At 48.8% G+C, this 20,954-nt stretch overlaps 37 non-coding genes across 37 annotated transcripts; all 37 read right to left on the reverse strand.

The window, feature by feature from the left end:
• Nucleotides 1-19: 19 nt before the first annotated feature.
• LOC142368460 (U2 spliceosomal RNA) lies at nucleotides 20-210 on the reverse strand. The gene has a single exon (XR_012767355.1). It is a non-coding gene; the product is annotated as a U2 spliceosomal RNA (small nuclear RNA).
• A 305-nt stretch (nucleotides 211-515) lies between these two features.
• On the reverse strand, nucleotides 516-628 carry LOC142372487 (U5 spliceosomal RNA). The gene has a single exon (XR_012768253.1). It is a non-coding gene; the product is annotated as a U5 spliceosomal RNA (small nuclear RNA).
• A 614-nt stretch (nucleotides 629-1,242) lies between these two features.
• Nucleotides 1,243-1,361, reverse strand: LOC142401654 (5S ribosomal RNA). Its single transcript, XR_012773176.1, has one exon. It is a non-coding gene; the product is annotated as a 5S ribosomal RNA (ribosomal RNA).
• Nucleotides 1,362-1,725: 364 nt separating this feature from the next.
• Nucleotides 1,726-1,916, reverse strand: LOC142368336 (U2 spliceosomal RNA). Its single transcript, XR_012767315.1, has one exon. It is a non-coding gene; the product is annotated as a U2 spliceosomal RNA (small nuclear RNA).
• A 305-nt stretch (nucleotides 1,917-2,221) lies between these two features.
• LOC142372493 (U5 spliceosomal RNA) lies at nucleotides 2,222-2,334 on the reverse strand. Its single transcript, XR_012768254.1, has one exon. It is a non-coding gene; the product is annotated as a U5 spliceosomal RNA (small nuclear RNA).
• Nucleotides 2,335-2,948: 614 nt separating this feature from the next.
• On the reverse strand, nucleotides 2,949-3,067 carry LOC142401662 (5S ribosomal RNA). Its single transcript, XR_012773179.1, has one exon. It is a non-coding gene; the product is annotated as a 5S ribosomal RNA (ribosomal RNA).
• Nucleotides 3,068-3,431: 364 nt separating this feature from the next.
• On the reverse strand, nucleotides 3,432-3,622 carry LOC142367316 (U2 spliceosomal RNA). Its single transcript, XR_012767070.1, has one exon. It is a non-coding gene; the product is annotated as a U2 spliceosomal RNA (small nuclear RNA).
• A 305-nt stretch (nucleotides 3,623-3,927) lies between these two features.
• Nucleotides 3,928-4,040, reverse strand: LOC142372495 (U5 spliceosomal RNA). The gene has a single exon (XR_012768255.1). It is a non-coding gene; the product is annotated as a U5 spliceosomal RNA (small nuclear RNA).
• Nucleotides 4,041-4,654: 614 nt separating this feature from the next.
• On the reverse strand, nucleotides 4,655-4,773 carry LOC142401667 (5S ribosomal RNA). Its single transcript, XR_012773180.1, has one exon. It is a non-coding gene; the product is annotated as a 5S ribosomal RNA (ribosomal RNA).
• A 364-nt stretch (nucleotides 4,774-5,137) lies between these two features.
• Nucleotides 5,138-5,328, reverse strand: LOC142369817 (U2 spliceosomal RNA). The gene has a single exon (XR_012767711.1). It is a non-coding gene; the product is annotated as a U2 spliceosomal RNA (small nuclear RNA).
• Nucleotides 5,329-5,633: 305 nt separating this feature from the next.
• LOC142372502 (U5 spliceosomal RNA) lies at nucleotides 5,634-5,746 on the reverse strand. The gene has a single exon (XR_012768257.1). It is a non-coding gene; the product is annotated as a U5 spliceosomal RNA (small nuclear RNA).
• A 614-nt stretch (nucleotides 5,747-6,360) lies between these two features.
• On the reverse strand, nucleotides 6,361-6,479 carry LOC142401674 (5S ribosomal RNA). Its single transcript, XR_012773181.1, has one exon. It is a non-coding gene; the product is annotated as a 5S ribosomal RNA (ribosomal RNA).
• A 364-nt stretch (nucleotides 6,480-6,843) lies between these two features.
• LOC142368467 (U2 spliceosomal RNA) lies at nucleotides 6,844-7,034 on the reverse strand. Its single transcript, XR_012767356.1, has one exon. It is a non-coding gene; the product is annotated as a U2 spliceosomal RNA (small nuclear RNA).
• A 305-nt stretch (nucleotides 7,035-7,339) lies between these two features.
• Nucleotides 7,340-7,452, reverse strand: LOC142372509 (U5 spliceosomal RNA). The gene has a single exon (XR_012768259.1). It is a non-coding gene; the product is annotated as a U5 spliceosomal RNA (small nuclear RNA).
• A 614-nt stretch (nucleotides 7,453-8,066) lies between these two features.
• LOC142401682 (5S ribosomal RNA) lies at nucleotides 8,067-8,185 on the reverse strand. Its single transcript, XR_012773182.1, has one exon. It is a non-coding gene; the product is annotated as a 5S ribosomal RNA (ribosomal RNA).
• Nucleotides 8,186-8,549: 364 nt separating this feature from the next.
• On the reverse strand, nucleotides 8,550-8,739 carry LOC142369976 (U2 spliceosomal RNA). The gene has a single exon (XR_012767757.1). It is a non-coding gene; the product is annotated as a U2 spliceosomal RNA (small nuclear RNA).
• Nucleotides 8,740-9,044: 305 nt separating this feature from the next.
• Nucleotides 9,045-9,157, reverse strand: LOC142372516 (U5 spliceosomal RNA). Its single transcript, XR_012768260.1, has one exon. It is a non-coding gene; the product is annotated as a U5 spliceosomal RNA (small nuclear RNA).
• Nucleotides 9,158-9,771: 614 nt separating this feature from the next.
• LOC142401689 (5S ribosomal RNA) lies at nucleotides 9,772-9,890 on the reverse strand. Its single transcript, XR_012773183.1, has one exon. It is a non-coding gene; the product is annotated as a 5S ribosomal RNA (ribosomal RNA).
• Nucleotides 9,891-10,254: 364 nt separating this feature from the next.
• LOC142369981 (U2 spliceosomal RNA) lies at nucleotides 10,255-10,444 on the reverse strand. Its single transcript, XR_012767760.1, has one exon. It is a non-coding gene; the product is annotated as a U2 spliceosomal RNA (small nuclear RNA).
• Nucleotides 10,445-10,749: 305 nt separating this feature from the next.
• On the reverse strand, nucleotides 10,750-10,862 carry LOC142372522 (U5 spliceosomal RNA). The gene has a single exon (XR_012768262.1). It is a non-coding gene; the product is annotated as a U5 spliceosomal RNA (small nuclear RNA).
• A 614-nt stretch (nucleotides 10,863-11,476) lies between these two features.
• Nucleotides 11,477-11,595, reverse strand: LOC142401698 (5S ribosomal RNA). Its single transcript, XR_012773184.1, has one exon. It is a non-coding gene; the product is annotated as a 5S ribosomal RNA (ribosomal RNA).
• A 364-nt stretch (nucleotides 11,596-11,959) lies between these two features.
• LOC142366754 (U2 spliceosomal RNA) lies at nucleotides 11,960-12,150 on the reverse strand. The gene has a single exon (XR_012766868.1). It is a non-coding gene; the product is annotated as a U2 spliceosomal RNA (small nuclear RNA).
• Nucleotides 12,151-12,455: 305 nt separating this feature from the next.
• LOC142372529 (U5 spliceosomal RNA) lies at nucleotides 12,456-12,568 on the reverse strand. Its single transcript, XR_012768264.1, has one exon. It is a non-coding gene; the product is annotated as a U5 spliceosomal RNA (small nuclear RNA).
• Nucleotides 12,569-13,182: 614 nt separating this feature from the next.
• On the reverse strand, nucleotides 13,183-13,301 carry LOC142401705 (5S ribosomal RNA). Its single transcript, XR_012773185.1, has one exon. It is a non-coding gene; the product is annotated as a 5S ribosomal RNA (ribosomal RNA).
• A 364-nt stretch (nucleotides 13,302-13,665) lies between these two features.
• LOC142368473 (U2 spliceosomal RNA) lies at nucleotides 13,666-13,856 on the reverse strand. The gene has a single exon (XR_012767357.1). It is a non-coding gene; the product is annotated as a U2 spliceosomal RNA (small nuclear RNA).
• A 305-nt stretch (nucleotides 13,857-14,161) lies between these two features.
• Nucleotides 14,162-14,274, reverse strand: LOC142372536 (U5 spliceosomal RNA). The gene has a single exon (XR_012768265.1). It is a non-coding gene; the product is annotated as a U5 spliceosomal RNA (small nuclear RNA).
• Nucleotides 14,275-14,888: 614 nt separating this feature from the next.
• On the reverse strand, nucleotides 14,889-15,007 carry LOC142401710 (5S ribosomal RNA). The gene has a single exon (XR_012773186.1). It is a non-coding gene; the product is annotated as a 5S ribosomal RNA (ribosomal RNA).
• A 364-nt stretch (nucleotides 15,008-15,371) lies between these two features.
• On the reverse strand, nucleotides 15,372-15,561 carry LOC142369988 (U2 spliceosomal RNA). Its single transcript, XR_012767761.1, has one exon. It is a non-coding gene; the product is annotated as a U2 spliceosomal RNA (small nuclear RNA).
• A 305-nt stretch (nucleotides 15,562-15,866) lies between these two features.
• Nucleotides 15,867-15,979, reverse strand: LOC142374022 (U5 spliceosomal RNA). Its single transcript, XR_012768626.1, has one exon. It is a non-coding gene; the product is annotated as a U5 spliceosomal RNA (small nuclear RNA).
• A 614-nt stretch (nucleotides 15,980-16,593) lies between these two features.
• Nucleotides 16,594-16,712, reverse strand: LOC142401053 (5S ribosomal RNA). Its single transcript, XR_012773057.1, has one exon. It is a non-coding gene; the product is annotated as a 5S ribosomal RNA (ribosomal RNA).
• Nucleotides 16,713-17,076: 364 nt separating this feature from the next.
• Nucleotides 17,077-17,267, reverse strand: LOC142367322 (U2 spliceosomal RNA). Its single transcript, XR_012767071.1, has one exon. It is a non-coding gene; the product is annotated as a U2 spliceosomal RNA (small nuclear RNA).
• A 305-nt stretch (nucleotides 17,268-17,572) lies between these two features.
• Nucleotides 17,573-17,685, reverse strand: LOC142372544 (U5 spliceosomal RNA). Its single transcript, XR_012768268.1, has one exon. It is a non-coding gene; the product is annotated as a U5 spliceosomal RNA (small nuclear RNA).
• Nucleotides 17,686-18,299: 614 nt separating this feature from the next.
• Nucleotides 18,300-18,418, reverse strand: LOC142401725 (5S ribosomal RNA). The gene has a single exon (XR_012773191.1). It is a non-coding gene; the product is annotated as a 5S ribosomal RNA (ribosomal RNA).
• A 364-nt stretch (nucleotides 18,419-18,782) lies between these two features.
• LOC142367327 (U2 spliceosomal RNA) lies at nucleotides 18,783-18,973 on the reverse strand. The gene has a single exon (XR_012767072.1). It is a non-coding gene; the product is annotated as a U2 spliceosomal RNA (small nuclear RNA).
• A 305-nt stretch (nucleotides 18,974-19,278) lies between these two features.
• LOC142372549 (U5 spliceosomal RNA) lies at nucleotides 19,279-19,391 on the reverse strand. Its single transcript, XR_012768270.1, has one exon. It is a non-coding gene; the product is annotated as a U5 spliceosomal RNA (small nuclear RNA).
• Nucleotides 19,392-20,005: 614 nt separating this feature from the next.
• Nucleotides 20,006-20,124, reverse strand: LOC142401732 (5S ribosomal RNA). The gene has a single exon (XR_012773192.1). It is a non-coding gene; the product is annotated as a 5S ribosomal RNA (ribosomal RNA).
• Nucleotides 20,125-20,488: 364 nt separating this feature from the next.
• Nucleotides 20,489-20,679, reverse strand: LOC142368479 (U2 spliceosomal RNA). Its single transcript, XR_012767359.1, has one exon. It is a non-coding gene; the product is annotated as a U2 spliceosomal RNA (small nuclear RNA).
• Between the last annotated feature and the right edge of the window lie 275 nt (nucleotides 20,680-20,954).

Genomic DNA, 20,954 nt, shown 5'->3' on the forward strand with positions numbered 1-20,954 from the left:
GTTATTTCACAAGAGTTGGGAAGAGTGCACCGTTCCCGGCGGCACTGCAGTACCGGGTCGATGCGTGGAGTGAACGGAGCAAGCCCCTTTTTCAACCCCTGTGCCTAAAAATCCATTTAATACGTAGTCCTCATATAGAGGACGTATCAGATATTAAACTGATAAGAACAGATACTACACTTGATCTTAGCCAAAAGGCCGAGAAGCGATAACCCTCCACTGTTTCACGTCCGAGAGCCCTTCCTGGCACAATGCGCACTTGTGGCGGTGCTCTTTTTTTGCCTACAAAGCGTCACTTTGCAACTCCGCCCACCCGCTGCAGTGAGCACTCTTCAGCCATTTCAGATGGTACAACTTTGCACTCCCGCCCGCTCCACTGAGCACCGTTCAAACAACAACAATTTAGCGCTCCAGGCTTTGAACATGGGCACGGTCTCAAGAAATAAGGTGACTCTACTCCGAGAAGTCACTTGGCACAGCAAGAAGATTTCCTTTGCACAGACAGAATGGGCTTCACCCGCAAAGGTAAAGCCTTCCAAAAATAGAAACAACTCATTAATGCTGCTCTCCACGGAAGTCTTTAGTAAAAGGCGAAAGACTTGTACGTTATGAAGAGAAACCAGAGTACGAGTATTTGACACTGCGGGAGCAGTGCATCAGGCTAGTTGGCATAGCCACCTTCCCCACGGTGAGCTTTGCTTGGTTGAGACGCTGGCTCCTCGGCCGACCAGGTAGGAACAATCGGGCCCTATTCAATGGCTGCTTTGTCTTTTACTCTGTGCAAAAGACTAGGGGTCTTGAGGCTTTGTTCTGACCGCTCATTGGGTGTAGAGGTTTTTTTCAAGCAATTCTCCCAGTCGGCCCAATCCCAGAGCCATCTCAAAGTGGAGTTCACTTTCACTCTCTTTTCGCAGACTAAAAGCCAGAGTTTTATCTCAGAAGCTAAGCAGAATCGGGCCTGGTTAGTACTTGGATGGGGAGACCGCCTGGGAATACCAGGTGCTGTAAGCCTTTTGGCTTCTCCAGGCGCATGCAGTTTGACTGCGTCAAATGCAAAGGCAGTCCCTGTTTGACTTTTTGGAACTGCTCCTTTGTCAGGACAAAGTTAAATGTATGAGGATCAAAGGCAACCATGACCTGGGACACCTTAGCAGATCCAGGATCAGCAAGATGGATCACAGGGTGATCAACAGATGTTTCAACAAAAGACATGCAGAGAGAAGAGAAGAGAAGAGAGAAAAATGCTTACAGCACCTGGTATTCCCAAGCGGTCTCCCATCCAAGTACTAACCAGGCCCGACCCTGCTTGGCTTCCGAGTTCGGACGAGATCGGGCGTGTTCAGGGCGGTGTGGCCGTAAGCCACAGTCCCCGTGACAAATATGTGTTACATAGGTGCTGGAACCATACGTTGCCCCTATTTTACCAGAGAGTTGGCTTGAGAGGCTGATGTTGAGCCTGCACGTCGACTTCCCTGATGTGATTGTTCTCTGCAGCTGAAAATGGGACTCTCAGATAACTTAGTGTGTGTCTGTCAAGCTCCTCTGTTCTCTGTGTGTAGTTTGGTGTTCATGGTCATACAGAGAAACCAGGGAAGCTCAATCCCACGACGTGCTCATAAACTGCGTCTTTTCTAAAGATTATAGTTCCATTTTAGAAGTCAGAATACAATGGCTCCCTGAAACTACCACCATGTACCGCTGGTTTTGTTATTTCACAAGAGTTGGGAAGAGTGCACCGTTCCCGGCAGCACTGCAGTACCGGGTCGATGCGTGGAGTGAACGGAGCAAGCCCCTTTTTCAACCCCTGTGCCTAAAAATCCATTTAATATGTAGTCCTCATATAGAGGACGTATCAGATATTAAACTGATAAGAACAGATACTACACTTGATCTTAGCCAAAAGGCCGAGAAGCGATAACCCTCCACTGTTTCACGTCCGAGAGCCCTTCCTGGCACAATGCGCACTTGTGGCGGTGCTCTTTTTTTGCCTACAAAGCGTCACTTTGCACCTCCGCCCACCCGCTGCAGTGAGCACTCTTCAGCCGTTTCAGATGGTACAACTTTGCACTCCCGCCCGCTCCACTGAGCACCGTTCAAACAACAACAATTTAGCGCTCCAGGCTTTGAACATGGGCACGGTCTCAAGAAATAAGGTGACTCTACTCCGAGAAGTCACTTGGCACAGCAAGAAGATTTCCTTTGCACAGACAGAATGGGCTTCACCCGCAAAGGTAAAGCCTTCCAAAAATAGAAACAACTCATTAATGCTGCTCTCCACGGAAGTCTTTAGTAAAAGGCGAAAGACTTGTACGTTATGAAGAGAAACCAGAGTACGAGTATTTGACACTGCGGGAGCAGTGCATCAGGCTAGTTGGCATAGCCACCTTCCCCACGGTGAGCTTTGCTTGGTTGAGACGCTGGCTCCTCGGCCGACCAGGTAGGAACAATCGGGCCCTATTCAATGGCTGCTTTGTCTTTTACTCTGTGCAAAAGACTAGGGGTCTTGAGGCTTTGTTCTGACCGCTCATTGGGTGTAGAGGTTTTTTTCAAGCAATTCTCCCAGTCGGCCCAATCCCAGAGCCATCTCAAAGTGGAGTTCACTTTCACTCTCTTTTCGCAGACTAAAAGCCAGAGTTTTATCTCAGAAGCTAAGCAGAGTCGGGCCTGGTTAGTACTTGGATGGGGAGACCGCCTGGGAATACCAGGTGCTGTAAGCCTTTTGGCTTCTCCAGGCGCATGCAGTTTGACTGCGTCAAATGCAAAGGCAGTCCCTGTTTGACTTTTTGGAACTGCTCCTTTGTCAGGACAAAGTTAAATGTATGAGGATCAAAGGCAACCATGACCTGGGACACCTTAGCAGATCCAGGATCAGCAAGATGGATCACAGGGTGATCAACAGATGTTTCAACAAAAGACATGCAGAGAGAAGAGAAGACAAGAGAGAAAAATGCTTACAGCACCTGGTATTCCCAAGCGGTCTCCCATCCAAGTACTAACCAGGCCCGACCCTGCTTGGCTTCCGAGTTCGGACGAGATCGGGCGTGTTCAGGGCGGTGTGGCCGTAAGCCACAGTCCCCGTGACAAATATGTGTTACATAGGTGCTGGAACCATACGTTGCCCCTATTTTACCAGAGAGTTGGCTTGAGAGGCTGATGTTGAGCCTGCACGTCGACTTCCCTGATGTGATTGTTCTCTGCAGCTGAAAATGGGACTCTCAGATAAATTAGTGTGTGTCTGTCAAGCTCCTCTGTTCTCTGTGTGTAGTTTGGTGTTCATGGTCATACAGAGAAACCAGGGAAGCTCAATCCCACGACGTGCTCATAAACTGCGTCTTTTCTAAAGATTATAGTTCCATTTTAGAAGTCAGAATACAATGGCTCCCTGAAACTACCACCATGTACCGCTGGTTTTGTTATTTCACAAGAGGTGGGAAGAGTGCACCGTTCCCGGCGGCACTGCAGTACCGGGTCGATGCGTGGAGTGAACGGAGCAAGCCCCTTTTTCAACCCCTGTGCCTAAAAATCCATTTAATATGTAGTCCTCATATAGAGGACGTATCAGATATTAAACTGATAAGAACAGATACTACACTTGATCTTAGCCAAAAGGCCGAGAAGCGATAACCCTCCACTGTTTCACGTCCGAGAGCCCTTCCTGGCACAATGCGCACTTGTGGCGGTGCTCTTTTTTTGCCTACAAAGCGTCACTTTGCACCTCCGCCCACCCGCTGCAGTGAGCACTCTTCAGCCATTTCAGATGGTACAACTTTGCACTCCCGCCCGCTCCACTGAGCACCGTTCAAACAACAACAATTTAGCGCCCCAGGCTTTGAACATGGGCACGGTCTCAAGAAATAAGGTGACTCTACTCCGAGAAGTCACTTGGCACAGCAAGAAGATTTCCTTTGCACAGACAGAATGGGCTTCACCCGCAAAGGTAAAGCCTTCCAAAAATAGAAACAACTCATTAATGCTGCTCTCCACGGAAGTCTTTAGTAAAAGGCGAAAGACTTGTACGTTATGAAGAGAAACCAGAGTACGAGTATTTGACACTGCGGGAGCAGTGCATCAGGCTAGTTGGCATAGCCACCTTCCCCACGGTGAGCTTTGCTTGGTTGAGACGCTGGCTCCTCGGCCGACCAGGTAGGAACAATCGGGCCCTATTCAATGGCTGCTTTGTCTTTTACTCTGTGCAAAAGACTAGGGGTCTTGAGGCTTTGTTCTGACCGCTCATTGGGTGTAGAGGTTTTTTTCAAGCAATTCTCCCAGTCGGCCCAATCCCAGAGCCATCTCAAAGTGGAGTTCACTTTCACTCTCTTTTCGCAGACTAAAAGCCAGAGTTTTATCTCAGAAGCTAAGCAGAATCGGGCCTGGTTAGTACTTGGATGGGGAGACCGCCTGGGAATACCAGGTGCTGTAAGCCTTTTGGCTTCTCCAGGCGCATGCAGTTTGACTGCGTCAAATGCAAAGGCAGTCCCTGTTTGACTTTTTGGAACTGCTCCTTTGTCAGGACAAAGTTAAATGTATGAGGATCAAAGGCAACCATGACCTGGGACACCTTAGCAGATCCAGGATCAGCAAGATGGATCACAGGGTGATCAACAGATGTTTCAACAAAAGACATGCAGAGAGAAGAGAAGACAAGAGAGAAAAATGCTTACAGCACCTGGTATTCCCAAGCGGTCTCCCATCCAAGTACTAACCAGGCCCGACCCTGCTTGGCTTCCGAGTTCGGACGAGATCGGGCGTGTTCAGGGCGGTGTGGCCGTAAGCCACAGTCCCCGTGACAAATATGTGTTACATAGGTGCTGGAACCATACGTTGCCCCTATTTTACCAGAGAGTTGGCTTGAGAGGCTGATGTTGAGCCTGCACGTCGACTTCCCTGATGTGATTGTTCTCTGCAGCTGAAAATGGGACTCTCAGATAACTTAGTGTGTGTCTGTCAAGCTCCTCTGTTCTCTGTGTGTAGTTTGGTGTTCATGGTCATACAGAGAAACCAGGGAAGCTCAATCCCACGACGTGCTCATAAACTGCGTCTTTTCTAAAGATTATAGTTCCATTTTAGAAGTCAGAATACAATGGCTCCCTGAAACTACCACCATGTACCGCTGGTTTTGTTATTTCACAAGAGGTGGGAAGAGTGCACCGTTCCCGGCGGCACTGCAGTACCGGGTCGATGCGTGGAGTGAACGGAGCAAGCCCCTTTTTCAACCCCTGTGCCTAAAAATCCATTTAATATGTAGTCCTAATATAGAGGACGTATCAGATATTAAACTGATAAGAACAGATACTACACTTGATCTTAGCCAAAAGGCCGAGAAGCGATAACCCTCCACTGTTTCACGTCCGAGAGCCCTTCCTGGCACAATGCGCACTTGTGGCGGTGCTCTTTTTTTGCCTACAAAGCGTCACTTTGCAACTCCGCCCACCCGCTGCAGTGAGCACTCTTCAGCCATTTCAGATGGTACAACTTTGCACTCCCGCCCGCTCCACTGAGCACCGTTCAAACAACAACAATTTAGCGCCCCAGGCTTTGAACATGGGCACGGTCTCAAGAAATAAGGTGACTCTACTCCGAGAAGTCACTTGGCACAGCAAGAAGATTTCCTTTGCACAGACAGAATGGGCTTCACCCGCAAAGGTAAAGCCTTCCAAAAATAGAAACAACTCATTAATGCTGCTCTCCACGGAAGTCTTTAGTAAAAGGCGAAAGACTTGTACGTTATGAAGAGAAACCAGAGTACGAGTATTTGACACTGCGGGAGCAGTGCATCAGGCTAGTTGGCATAGCCACCTTCCCCACGGTGAGCTTTGCTTGGTTGAGACGCTGGCTCCTCGGCCGACCAGGTAGGAACAATCGGGCCCTATTCAATGGCTGCTTTGTCTTTTACTCTGTGCAAAAGACTAGGGGTCTTGAGGCTTTGTTCTGACCGCTCATTGGGTGTAGAGGTTTTTTTCAAGCAATTCTCCCAGTCGGCCCAATCCCAGAGCCATCTCAAAGTGGAGTTCACTTTCACTCTCTTTTCGCAGACTAAAAGCCAGAGTTTTATCTCAGAAGCTAAGCAGAATCGGGCCTGGTTAGTACTTGGATGGGGAGACCGCCTGGGAATACCAGGTGCTGTAAGCCTTTTGGCTTCTCCAGGCGCATGCAGTTTGACTGCGTCAAATGCAAAGGCAGTCCCTGTTTGACTTTTTGGAACTGCTCCTTTGTCAGGACAAAGTTAAATGTATGAGGATCAAAGGCAACCATGACCTGGGACACCTTAGCAGATCCAGGATCAGCAAGATGGATCACAGGGTGATCAACAGATGTTTCAACAAAAGACATGCAGAGAGAAGAGAAGACAAGAGAGAAAAATGCTTACAGCACCTGGTATTCCCAAGCGGTCTCCCATCCAAGTACTAACCAGGCCCGACCCTGCTTGGCTTCCGAGTTCGGACGAGATCGGGCGTGTTCAGGGCGGTGTGGCCGTAAGCCACAGTCCCCGTGACAAATATGTGTTACATAGGTGCTGGAACCATACGTTGCCCCTATTTTACCAGAGAGTTGGCTTGAGAGGCTGATGTTGAGCCTGCACGTCGACTTCCCTGATGTGATTGTTCTCTGCAGCTGAAAATGGGACTCTCAGATAACTTAGTGTGTGTCTGTCAAGCTCCTCTGTTCTCTGTGTGTAGTTTGGTGTTCATGGTCATACAGAGAAACCAGGGAAGCTCAATCCCACGACGTGCTCATAAACTGCGTCTTTTCTAAAGATTATAGTTCCATTTTAGAAGTCAGAATACAATGGCTCCCTGAAACTACCACCATGTACCGCTGGTTTTGTTATTTCACAAGAGTTGGGAAGAGTGCACCGTTCCCGGCGGCACTGCAGTACCGGGTCGATGCGTGGAGTGAACGGAGCAAGCCCCTTTTTCAACCCCTGTGCCTAAAAATCCATTTAATACGTAGTCCTCATATAGAGGACGTATCAGATATTAAACTGATAAGAACAGATACTACACTTGATCTTAGCCAAAAGGCCGAGAAGCGATAACCCTCCACTGTTTCACGTCCGAGAGCCCTTCCTGGCACAATGCGCACTTGTGGCGGTGCTCTTTTTTTGCCTACAAAGCGTCACTTTGCAACTCCGCCCACCCGCTGCAGTGAGCACTCTTCAGCCATTTCAGATGGTACAACTTTGCACTCCCGCCCGCTCCACTGAGCACCGTTCAAACAACAACAATTTAGCGCTCCAGGCTTTGAACATGGGCACGGTCTCAAGAAATAAGGTGACTCTACTCCGAGAAGTCACTTGGCACAGCAAGAAGATTTCCTTTGCACAGACAGAATGGGCTTCACCCGCAAAGGTAAAGCCTTCCAAAAATAGAAACAACTCATTAATGCTGCTCTCCACGGAAGTCTTTAGTAAAAGGCGAAAGACTTGTACGTTATGAAGAGAAACCAGAGTACGAGTATTTGACACTGCGGGAGCAGTGCATCAGGCTAGTTGGCATAGCCACCTTCCCCACGGTGAGCTTTGCTTGGTTGAGACGCTGGCTCCTCGGCCGACCAGGTAGGAACAATCGGGCCCTATTCAATGGCTGCTTTGTCTTTTACTCTGTGCAAAAGACTAGGGGTCTTGAGGCTTTGTTCTGACCGCTCATTGGGTGTAGAGGTTTTTTTCAAGCAATTCTCCCAGTCGGCCCAATCCCAGAGCCATCTCAAAGTGGAGTTCACTTTCACTCTCTTTTCGCAGACTAAAAGCCAGAGTTTTATCTCAGAAGCTAAGCAGAGTCGGGCCTGGTTAGTACTTGGATGGGGAGACCGCCTGGGAATACCAGGTGCTGTAAGCCTTTTGGCTTCTCCAGGCGCATGCAGTTTGACTGCGTCAAATGCAAAGGCAGTCCCTGTTTGACTTTTTGGAACTGCTCCTTTGTCAGGACAAAGTTAAATGTATGAGGATCAAAGGCAACCATGACCTGGGACACCTTAGCAGATCCAGGATCAGCAAGATGGATCACAGGGTGATCAACAGATGTTTCAACAAAAGACATGCAGAGAGAAGAGAAGACAAGAGAGAAAAATGCTTACAGCACCTGGTATTCCCAAGCGGTCTCCCATCCAAGTACTAACCAGGCCCGACCCTGCTTGGCTTCCGAGTTCGGACGAGATCGGGCGTGTTCAGGGCGGTGTGGCCGTAAGCCACAGTCCCCGTGACAAATATGTGTTACATAGGTGCTGGAACCATACGTTGCCCCTATTTTACCAGAGAGTTGGCTTGAGAGGCTGATGTTGAGCCTGCACGTCGACTTCCCTGATGTGATTGTTCTCTGCAGCTGAAAATGGGACTCTCAGATAACTTAGTGTGTGTCTGTCAAGTTTCTCTGTTCTCTGTGTGTAGTTTGGTGTTCATGGTCATACAGAGAAACCAGGGAAGCTCAATCCCACGACGTGCTCATAAACTGCGTCTTTTCTAAAGATTATAGTTCCATTTTAGAAGTCAGAATACAATGGCTCCCTGAAACTACCACCATGTACCGCTGGTTTTGTTATTTCACAAGAGTTGGGAAGAGTGCACCGTTCCCGGCGGCACTGCAGTACCGGGTCGATGCGTGGAGTGAACGAGCAAGCCCCTTTTTCAACCCCTGTGCCTAAAAATCCATTTAATATGTAGTCCTCATATAGAGGACGTATCAGATATTAAACTGATAAGAACAGATACTACACTTGATCTTAGCCAAAAGGCCGAGAAGCGATAACCCTCCACTGTTTCACGTCCGAGAGCCCTACTTGGCACAATGCGCACTTGTGGCGGTGCTCTTTTTTTGCCTACAAAGCGTCACTTTGCACCTCCGCCCACCCGCTGCAGTGAGCACTCTTCAGCCGTTTCAGATGGTACAACTTTGCACTCCCGCCCGCTCCACTGAGCACCGTTCAAACAACAACAATTTAGCGCTCCAGGCTTTGAACATGGGCACGGTCTCAAGAAATAAGGTGACTCTACTCCGAGAAGTCACTTGGCACAGCAAGAAGATTTCCTTTGCACAGACAGAATGGGCTTCACCCGCAAAGGTAAAGCCTTCCAAAAATAGAAACAACTCATTAATGCTGCTCTCCACGGAAGTCTTTAGTAAAAGGCGAAAGACTTGTACGTTATGAAGAGAAACCAGAGTACGAGTATTTGACACTGCGGGAGCAGTGCATCAGGCTAGTTGGCATAGCCACCTTCCCCACGGTGAGCTTTGCTTGGTTGAGACGCTGGCTCCTCGGCCGACCAGGTAGGAACAATCGGGCCCTATTCAATGGCTGCTTTGTCTTTTACTCTGTGCAAAAGACTAGGGGTCTTGAGGCTTTGTTCTGACCGCTCATTGGGTGTAGAGGTTTTTTTCAAGCAATTCTCCCAGTCGGCCCAATCCCAGAGCCATCTCAAAGTGGAGTTCACTTTCACTCTCTTTTCGCAGACTAAAAGCCAGAGTTTTATCTCAGAAGCTAAGCAGAGTCGGGCCTGGTTAGTACTTGGATGGGGAGACCGCCTGGGAATACCAGGTGCTGTAAGCCTTTTGGCTTCTCCAGGCGCATGCAGTTTGACTGCGTCAAATGCAAAGGCAGTCCCTGTTTGACTTTTTGGAACTGCTCCTTTGTCAGGACAAAGTTAAATGTATGAGGATCAAAGGCAACCATGACCTGGGACACCTTAGCAGATCCAGGATCAGCAAGATGGATCACAGGGTGATCAACAGATGTTTCAACAAAAGACATGCAGAGAGAAGAGAAGAGAAGAGAGAAAAATGCTTACAGCACCTGGTATTCCCAAGCGGTCTCCCATCCAAGTACTAACCAGGCCCGACCCTGCTTGGCTTCCGAGTTCGGACGAGATCGGGCGTGTTCAGGGCGGTGTGGCCGTAAGCCACAGTCCCCGTGACAAATATGTGTTACATAGGTGCTGGAACCATACGTTGCCCCTATTTTACCAGAGAGTTGGCTTGAGAGGCTGATGTTGAGCCTGCACGTCGACTTCCCTGATGTGATTGTTCTCTGCAGCTGAAAATGGGACTCTCAGATAACTTAGTGTGTGTCTGTCAAGTTTCTCTGTTCTCTGTGTGTAGTTTGGTGTTCATGGTCATACAGAGAAACCAGGGAAGCTCAATCCCACGACGTGCTCATAAACTGCGTCTTTTCTAAAGATTATAGTTCCATTTTAGAAGTCAGAATACAATGGCTCCCTGAAACTACCACCATGTACCGCTGGTTTTGTTATTTCACAAGAGTTGGGAAGAGTGCACCGTTCCCGGCGGCACTGCAGTACCGGGTCGATGCGTGGAGTGAACGAGCAAGCCCCTTTTTCAACCCCTGTGCCTAAAAATCCATTTAATATGTAGTCCTCATATAGAGGACGTATCAGATATTAAACTGATAAGAACAGATACTACACTTGATCTTAGCCAAAAGGCCGAGAAGCGATAACCCTCCACTGTTTCACGTCCGAGAGCCCTTCCTGGCACAATGCGCACTTGTGGCGGTGCTCTTTTTTTGCCTACAAAGCGTCACTTTGCACCTCCGCCCACCCGCTGCAGTGAGCACTCTTCAGCCGTTTCAGATGGTACAACTTTGCACTCCCGCCCGCTCCACTGAGCACCGTTCAAACAACAACAATTTAGCGCTCCAGGCTTTGAACATGGGCACGGTCTCAAGAAATAAGGTGACTCTACTCCGAGAAGTCACTTGGCACAGCAAGAAGATTTCCTTTGCACAGACAGAATGGGCTTCACCCGCAAAGGTAAAGCCTTCCAAAAATAGAAACAACTCATTAATGCTGCTCTCCACGGAAGTCTTTAGTAAAAGGCGAAAGACTTGTACGTTATGAAGAGAAACCAGAGTACGAGTATTTGACACTGCGGGAGCAGTGCATCAGGCTAGTTGGCATAGCCACCTTCCCCACGGTGAGCTTTGCTTGGTTGAGACGCTGGCTCCTCGGCCGACCAGGTAGGAACAATCGGGCCCTATTCAATGGCTGCTTTGTCTTTTACTCTGTGCAAAAGACTAGGGGTCTTGAGGCTTTGTTCTGACCGCTCATTGGGTGTAGAGGTTTTTTTCAAGCAATTCTCCCAGTCGGCCCAATCCCAGAGCCATCTCAAAGTGGAGTTCACTTTCACTCTCTTTTCGCAGACTAAAAGCCAGAGTTTTATCTCAGAAGCTAAGCAGAATCGGGCCTGGTTAGTACTTGGATGGGGAGACCGCCTGGGAATACCAGGTGCTGTAAGCCTTTTGGCTTCTCCAGGCGCATGCAGTTTGACTGCGTCAAATGCAAAGGCAGTCCCTGTTTGACTTTTTGGAACTGCTCCTTTGTCAGGACAAAGTTAAATGTATGAGGATCAAAGGCAACCATGACCTGGGACACCTTAGCAGATCCAGGATCAGCAAGATGGATCACAGGGTGATCAACAGATGTTTCAACAAAAGACATGCAGAGAGAAGAGAAGACAAGAGAGAAAAATGCTTACAGCACCTGGTATTCCCAAGCGGTCTCCCATCCAAGTACTAACCAGGCCCGACCCTGCTTGGCTTCCGAGTTCGGACGAGATCGGGCGTGTTCAGGGCGGTGTGGCCGTAAGCCACAGTCCCCGTGACAAATATGTGTTACATAGGTGCTGTTACCATACGTTGCCCCTATTTTACCAGAGAGTTGGCTTGAGAGGCTGATGTTGAGCCTGCACGTCGACTTCCCTGATGTGATTGTTCTCTGCAGCTGAAAATGGGACTCTCAGATAACTTAGTGTGTGTCTGTCAAGCTCCTCTGTTCTCTGTGTGTAGTTTGGTGTTCATGGTCATACAGAGAAACCAGGGAAGCTCAATCCCACGACGTGCTCATAAACTGCGTCTTTTCTAAAGATTATAGTTCCATTTTAGAAGTCAGAATACAATGGCCCCCTGAAACTACCACCATGTACCGCTGGTTTTGTTATTTCACAAGAGTTGGGAAGAGTGCACCGTTCCCGGCGGCACTGCAGTACCGGGTCGATGCGTGGAGTGAACGGAGCAAGCCCCTTTTTCAACTCCTGTGCCTAAAAATCCATTTAATATGTAGTCCTCATATAGAGGACGTATCAGATATTAAACTGATAAGAACAGATACTACACTTGATCTTAGCCAAAAGGCCGAGAAGCGATAACCCTCCACTGTTTCACATCCGAGAGCCCTTCCTGGCACAATGCGCACTTGTGGCGGTGCTCTTTTTTTGCCTACAAAGCGTCACTTTGCACCTCCGCCCACCCGCTGCAGTGAGCACTCTTCAGCCGTTTCAGATGGTACAACTTTGCACTCCCGCCCGCTCCACTGAGCACCGTTCAAACAACAACAATTTAGCGCTCCAGGCTTTGAACATGGGCACGGTCTCAAGAAATAAGGTGACTCTACTCCGAGAAGTCACTTGGCACAGCAAGAAGATTTCCTTTACACAGACAGAATGGGCTTCACCCGCAAAGGTAAAGCCTTCCAAAAATAGAAACAACTCATTAATGCTGCTCTCCACGGAAGTCTTTAGTAAAAGGCGAAAGACTTGTACGTTATGAAGAGAAACCAGAGTACGAGTATTTGACACTGCGGGAGCAGTGCATCAGGCTAGTTGGCATAGCCACCTTCCCCACGGTGAGCTTTGCTTGGTTGAGACGCTGGCTCCTCGGCCGACCAGGTAGGAACAATCGGGCCCTATTCAATGGCTGCTTTGTCTTTTACTCTGTGCAAAAGACTAGGGGTCTTGAGGCTTTGTTCTGACCGCTCATTGGGTGTAGAGGTTTTTTTCAAGCAATTCTCCCAGTCGGCCCAATCCCAGAGCCATCTCAAAGTGGAGTTCACTTTCACTCTCTTTTCGCAGACTAAAAGCCAGAGTTTTATCTCAGAAGCTAAGCAGAGTCGGGCCTGGTTAGTACTTGGATGGGGAGACCGCCTGGGAATACCAGGTGCTGTAAGCCTTTTGGCTTCTCCAGGCGCATGCAGTTTGACTGCGTCAAATGCAAAGGCAGTCCCTGTTTGACTTTTTGGAACTGCTCCTTTGTCAGGACAAAGTTAAATGTATGAGGATCAAAGGCAACCATGACCTGGGACACCTTAGCAGATCCAGGATCAGCAAGATGGATCACAGGGTGATCAACAGATGTTTCAACAAAAGACATGCAGAGAGAAGAGAAGACAAGAGAGAAAAATGCTTACAGCACCTGGTATTCCCAAGCGGTCTCCCATCCAAGTACTAACCAGGCCCGACCCTGCTTGGCTTCCGAGTTCGGACGAGATCGGGCGTGTTCAGGGCGGTGTGGCCGTAAGCCACAGTCCCCGTGACAAATATGTGTTACATAGGTGCTGGAACCATACGTTGCCCCTATTTTACCAGAGAGTTGGCTTGAGAGGCTGATGTTGAGCCTGCACGTCGACTTCCCTGATGTGATTGTTCTCTGCAGCTGAAAATGGGACTCTCAGATAACTTAGTGTGTGTCTGTCAAGCTCCTCTGTTCTCTGTGTGTAGTTTGGTGTTCATGGTCATACAGAGAAACCAGGGAAGCTCAATCCCACGACGTGCTCATAAACTGCGTCTTTTCTAAAGATTATAGTTCCATTTTAGAAGTCAGAATACAATGGCTCCCTGAAACTACCACCATGTACCGCTGGTTTTGTTATTTCACAAGAGTTGGGAAGAGTGCACCGTTCCCGGCGGCACTGCAGTACCGGGTCGATGCGTGGAGTGAACGGAGCAAGCCCCTTTTTCAACCCCTGTGCCTAAAAATCCATTTAATACGTAGTCCTCATATAGAGGACGTATCAGATATTAAACTGATAAGAACAGATACTACACTTGATCTTAGCCAAAAGGCCGAGAAGCGATAACCCTCCACTGTTTCACGTCCGAGAGCCCTTCCTGGCACAATGCGCACTTGTGGCGGTGCTCTTTTTTTGCCTACAAAGCGTCACTTTGCAACTCCGCCCACCCGCTGCAGTGAGCACTCTTCAGCCATTTCAGATGGTACAACTTTGCACTCCCGCCCGCTCCACTGAGCACCGTTCAAACAACAACAATTTAGCGCTCCAGGCTTTGAACATGGGCACGGTCTCAAGAAATAAGGTGACTCTACTCCGAGAAGTCACTTGGCACAGCAAGAAGATTTCCTTTGCACAGACAGAATGGGCTTCACCCGCAAAGGTAAAGCCTTCCAAAAATAGAAACAACTCATTAATGCTGCTCTCCACGGAAGTCTTTAGTAAAAGGCGAAAGACTTGTACGTTATGAAGAGAAACCAGAGTACGAGTATTTGACACTGCGGGAGCAGTGCATCAGGCTAGTTGGCATAGCCACCTTCCCCACGGTGAGCTTTGCTTGGTTGAGACGCTGGCTCCTCGGCCGACCAGGTAGGAACAATCGGGCCCTATTCAATGGCTGCTTTGTCTTTTACTCTGTGCAAAAGACTAGGGGTCTTGAGGCTTTGTTCTGACCGCTCATTGGGTGTAGAGGTTTTTTTCAAGCAATTCTCCCAGTCGGCCCAATCCCAGAGCCATCTCAAAGTGGAGTTCACTTTCACTCTCTTTTCGCAGACTAAAAGCCAGAGTTTTATCTCAGAAGCTAAGCAGAGTCGGGCCTGGTTAGTACTTGGATGGGGAGACCGCCTGGGAATACCAGGTGCTGTAAGCCTTTTGGCTTCTCCAGGCGCATGCAGTTTGACTGCGTCAAATGCAAAGGCAGTCCCTGTTTGACTTTTTGGAACTGCTCCTTTGTCAGGACAAAGTTAAATGTATGAGGATCAAAGGCAACCATGACCTGGGACACCTTAGCAGATCCAGGATCAGCAAGATGGATCACAGGGTGATCAACAGATGTTTCAACAAAAGACATGCAGAGAGAAGAGAAGACAAGAGAGAAAAATGCTTACAGCACCTGGTATTCCCAAGCGGTCTCCCATCCAAGTACTAACCAGGCCCGACCCTGCTTGGCTTCCGAGTTCGGACGAGATCGGGCGTGTTCAGGGCGGTGTGGCCGTAAGCCACAGTCCCCGTGACAAATATGTGTTACATAGGTGCTGGAACCATACGTTGCCCCTATTTTACCAGAGAGTTGGCTTGAGAGGCTGATGTTGAGCCTGCACGTCGACTTCCCTGATGTGATTGTTCTCTGCAGCTGAAAATGGGACTCTCAGATAACTTAGTGTGTGTCTGTCAAGTTTCTCTGTTCTCTGTGTGTAGTTTGGTGTTCATGGTCATACAGAGAAACCAGGGAAGCTCAATCCCACGACGTGCTCATAAACTGCGTCTTTTCTAAAGATTATAGTTCCATTTTAGAAGTCAGAATACAATGGCTCCCTGAAACTACCACCATGTACCGCTGGTTTTGTTATTTCACAAGAGTTGGGAAGAGTGCACCGTTCCCGGCGGCACTGCAGTACCGGGTCGATGCGTGGAGTGAACGAGCAAGCCCCTTTTTCAACCCCTGTGCCTAAAAATCCATTTAATATGTAGTCCTCATATAGAGGACGTATCAGATATTAAACTGATAAGAACAGATACTACACTTGATCTTAGCCAAAAGGCCGAGAAGCGATAACCCTCCACTGTTTCACGTCCGAGAGCCCTACTTGGCACAATGCGCACTTGTGGCGGTGCTCTTTTTTTGCCTACAAAGCGTCACTTTGCACCTCCGCCCACCCGCTGCAGTGAGCACTCTTCAGCCGTTTCAGATGGTACAACTTTGCACTCCCGCCCGCTCCACTGAGCACCGTTCAAACAACAACAATTTAGCGCTCCAGGCTTTGAACATGGGCACGGTCTCAAGAAATAAGGTGACTCTACTCCGAGAAGTCACTTGGCACAGCAAGAAGATTTCCTTTGCACAGACAGAATGGGCTTCACCCGCAAAGGTAAAGCCTTCCAAAAATAGAAACAACTCATTGATGCTGCTCTCCACGGAAGTCTTTAGTAAAAGGCGAAAGACTTGTACGTTATGAAGAGAAACCAGAGTACGAGTATTTGACACTGCGGGAGCAGTGCATCAGGCTAGTTGGCATAGCCACCTTCCCCACGGTGAGCTTTGCTTGGTTGAGACGCTGGCTCCTCGGCCGACCAGGTAGGAACAATCGGGCCCTATTCAATGGCTGCTTTGTCTTTTACTCTGTGCAAAAGACTAGGGGTCTTGAGGCTTTGTTCTGACCGCTCATTGGGTGTAGAGGTTTTTTTCAAGCAATTCTCCCAGTCGGCCCAATCCCAGAGCCATCTCAAAGTGGAGTTCACTTTCACTCTCTTTTCGCAGACTAAAAGCCAGAGTTTTATCTCAGAAGCTAAGCAGAGTCGGGCCTGGTTAGTACTTGGATGGGGAGACCGCCTGGGAATACCAGGTGCTGTAAGCCTTTTGGCTTCTCCAGGCGCATGCAGTTTGACTGCGTCAAATGCAAAGGCAGTCCCTGTTTGACTTTTTGGAACTGCTCCTTTGTCAGGACAAAGTTAAATGTATGAGGATCAAAGGCAACCATGACCTGGGACACCTTAGCAGATCCAGGATCAGCAAGATGGATCACAGGGTGATCAACAGATGTTTCAACAAAAGACATGCAGAGAGAAGAGAAGAGAAGAGAGAAAAATGCTTACAGCACCTGGTATTCCCAAGCTGTCTCCCATCCAAGTACTAACCAGGCCCGACCCTGCTTGGCTTCCGAGTTCGGACGAGATCGGGCGTGTTCAGGGCGGTGTGGCCGTAAGCCACAGTCCCCGTGACAAATATGTGTTACATAGGTGCTGGAACCATACGTTGCCCCTATTTTACCAGAGAGTTGGCTTGAGAGGCTGATGTTGAGCCTGCACGTCGACTTCCCTGATGTGATTGTTCTCTGCAGCTGAAAATGGGACTCTCAGATAACTTAGTGTGTGTCTGTCAAGCTCCTCTGTTCTCTGTGTGTAGTTTGGTGTTCATGGTCATACAGAGAAACCAGGGAAGCTCAATCCCACGACGTGCTCATAAACTGCGTCTTTTCTAAAGATTATAGTTCCATTTTAGAAGTCAGAATACAATGGCTCCCTGAAACTACCACCATGTACCGCTGGTTTTGTTATTTCACAAGAGTTGGGAAGAGTGCACCGTTCCCGGCGGCACTGCAGTACCGGGTCGATGCGTGGAGTGAACGGAGCAAGCCCCTTTTTCAACCCCTGTGCCTAAAAATCCATTTAATATGTAGTCCTCATATAGAGGACGTATCAGATATTAAACTGATAAGAACAGATACTACACTTGATCTTAGCCAAAAGGCCGAGAAGCGATAACCCTCCACTGTTTCACGTCCGAGAGCCCTTCCTGGCACAATGCGCACTTGTGGCGGTGCTCTTTTTTTGCCTACAAAGCGTCACTTTGCACCTCCGCCCACCCGCTGCAGTGAGCACTCTTCAGCCGTTTCAGATGGTACAACTTTGCACTCCCGCCCGCTCCACTGAGCACCGTTCAAACAACAACAATTTAGCGCTCCAGGCTTTGAACATGGGCACGGTCTCAAGAAATAAGGTGACTCTACTCCGAGAAGTCACTTGGCACAGCAAGAAGATTTCCTTTGCACAGACAGAATGGGCTTCACCCGCAAAGGTAAAGCCTTCCAAAAATAGAAACAACTCATTAATGCTGCTCTCCACGGAAGTCTTTAGTAAAAGGCGAAAGACTTGTACGTTATGAAGAGAAACCAGAGTACGAGTATTTGACACTGCGGGAGCAGTGCATCAGGCTAGTTGGCATAGCCACCTTCCCCACGGTGAGCTTTGCTTGGTTGAGACGCTGGCTCCTCGGCCGACCAGGTAGGAACAATCGGGCCCTATTCAATGGCTGCTTTGTCTTTTACTCTGTGCAAAAGACTAGGGGTCTTGAGGCTTTGTTCTGACCGCTCATTGGGTGTAGAGGTTTTTTTCAAGCAATTCTCCCAGTCGGCCCAATCCCAGAGCCATCTCAAAGTGGAGTTCACTTTCACTCTCTTTTCGCAGACTAAAAGCCAGAGTTTTATCTCAGAAGCTAAGCAGAGTCGGGCCTGGTTAGTACTTGGATGGGGAGACCGCCTGGGAATACCAGGTGCTGTAAGCCTTTTGGCTTCTCCAGGCGCATGCAGTTTGACTGCGTCAAATGCAAAGGCAGTCCCTGTTTGACTTTTTGGAACTGCTCCTTTGTCAGGACAAAGTTAAATGTATGAGGATCAAAGGCAACCATGACCTGGGACACCTTAGCAGATCCAGGATCAGCAAGATGGATCACAGGGTGATCAACAGATGTTTCAACAAAAGACATGCAGAGAGAAGAGAAGAGAAGAGAGAAAAATGCTTACAGCACCTGGTATTCCCAAGCGGTCTCCCATCCAAGTACTAACCAGGCCCGACCCTGCTTGGCTTCCGAGTTCGGACGAGATCGGGCGTGTTCAGGGCGGTGTGGCCGTAAGCCACAGTCCCCGTGACAAATATGTGTTACATAGGTGCTGGAACCATACGTTGCCCCTATTTTACCAGAGAGTTGGCTTGAGAGGCTGATGTTGAGCCTGCACGTCGACTTCCCTGATGTGATTGTTCTCTGCAGCTGAAAATGGGACTCTCAGATAACTTAGTGTGTGTCTGTCAAGCTCCTCTGTTCTCTGTGTGTAGTTTGGTGTTCATGGTCATACAGAGAAACCAGGGAAGCTCAATCCCACGACGTGCTCATAAACTGCGTCTTTTCTAAAGATTATAGTTCCATTTTAGAAGTCAGAATACAATGGCTCCCTGAAACTACCACCATGTACCGCTGGTTTTGTTATTTCACAAGAGTTGGGAAGAGTGCACCGTTCCCGGCGGCACTGCAGTACCGGGTCGATGCGTGGAGTGAACGGAGCAAGCCCCTTTTTCAACCCCTGTGCCTAAAAATCCATTTAATATGTAGTCCTCATATAGAGGACGTATCAGATATTAAACTGATAAGAACAGATACTACACTTGATCTTAGCCAAAAGGCCGAGAAGCGATAACCCTCCACTGTTTCACGTCCGAGAGCCCTTCCTGGCACAATGCGCACTTGTGGCGGTGCTCTTTTTTTGCCTACAAAGCGTCACTTTGCACCTCCGCCCACCCGCTGCAGTGAGCACTCTTCAGCCGTTTCAGATGGTACAACTTTGCACTCCCGCCCGCTCCACTGAGCACCGTTCAAACAACAACAATTTAGCGCTCCAGGCTTTGAACATGGGCACGGTCTCAAGAAATAAGGTGACTCTACTCCGAGAAGTCACTTGGCACAGCAAGAAGATTTCCTTTGCACAGACAGAATGGGCTTCACCCGCAAAGGTAAAGCCTTCCAAAAATAGAAACAACTCATTAATGCTGCTCTCCACGGAAGTCTTTAGTAAAAGGCGAAAGACTTGTACGTTATGAAGAGAAACCAGAGTACGAGTATTTGACACTGCGGGAGCAGTGCATCAGGCTAGTTGGCATAGCCACCTTCCCCACGGTGAGCTTTGCTTGGTTGAGACGCTGGCTCCTCGGCCGACCAGGTAGGAACAATCGGGCCCTATTCAATGGCTGCTTTGTCTTTTACTCTGTGCAAAAGACTAGGGGTCTTGAGGCTTTGTTCTGACCGCTCATTGGGTGTAGAGGTTTTTTTCAAGCAATTCTCCCAGTCGGCCCAATCCCAGAGCCATCTCAAAGTGGAGTTCACTTTCACTCTCTTTTCGCAGACTAAAAGCCAGAGTTTTATCTCAGAAGCTAAGCAGAGTCGGGCCTGGTTAGTACTTGGATGGGGAGACCGCCTGGGAATACCAGGTGCTGTAAGCCTTTTGGCTTCTCCAGGCGCATGCAGTTTGACTGCGTCAAATGCAAAGGCAGTCCCTGTTTGACTTTTTGGAACTGCTCCTTTGTCAGGACAAAGTTAAATGTATGAGGATCAAAGGCAACCATGACCTGGGACACCTTAGCAGATCCAGGATCAGCAAGATGGATCACAGGGTGATCAACAGATGTTTCAACAAAAGACATGCAGAGAGAAGAGAAGAGAAGAGAGAAAAATGCTTACAGCACCTGGTATTCCCAAGCGGTCTCCCATCCAAGTACTAACCAGGCCCGACCCTGCTTGGCTTCCGAGTTCGGACGAGATCGGGCGTGTTCAGGGCGGTGTGGCCGTAAGCCACAGTCCCCGTGACAAATATGTGTTACATAGGTGCTGGAACCATACGTTGCCCCTATTTTACCAGAGAGTTGGCTTGAGAGGCTGATGTTGAGCCTGCACGTCGACTTCCCTGATGTGATTGTTCTCTGCAGCTGAAAATGGGACTCTCAGATAACTTAGTGTGTGTCTGTCAAGCTCCTCTGTTCTCTGTGTGTAGTTTGGTGTTCATGGTCATACAGAGAAACCAGGGAAGCTCAATCCCACGACGTGCTCATAAACTGCGTCTTTTCTAAAGATTATAGTTCCATTTTAGAAGTCAGAATACAATGGCTCCCTGAAACTACCACCATGTACCGCTGGTTTTGTTATTTCACAAGAGTTGGGAAGAGTGCACCGTTCCCGGCGGCACTGCAGTACCGGGTCGATGCGTGGAGTGAACGGAGCAAGCCCCTTTTTCAACCCCTGTGCCTAAAAATCCATTTAATACGTAGTCCTCATATAGAGGACGTATCAGATATTAAACTGATAAGAACAGATACTACACTTGATCTTAGCCAAAAGGCCGAGAAGCGATAACCCTCCACTGTTTCACGTCCGAGAGCCCTTCCTGGCACAATGCGCACTTGTGGCGGTGCTCTTTTTTTGCCTACAAAGCGTCACTTTGCAACTCCGCCCACCCGCTGCAGTGAGCACTCTTCAGCCATTTCAGATGGTACAACTTTGCACTCCCGCCCGCTCCACTGAGCACCGTTCAAACAACAACAATTTAGCGCTCCAGGCTTTGAACATGGGCACGGTCTCAAGAAATAAGGTGACTCTACTCCGAGAAGTCACTTGGCACAGCAAGAA

This window comes from Odontesthes bonariensis, chromosome 2 (genome assembly GCF_027942865.1).
Source record: "Odontesthes bonariensis isolate fOdoBon6 chromosome 2, fOdoBon6.hap1, whole genome shotgun sequence".
Classification (NCBI taxonomy): domain Eukaryota; kingdom Metazoa; phylum Chordata; class Actinopteri; order Atheriniformes; family Atherinopsidae; genus Odontesthes; species Odontesthes bonariensis.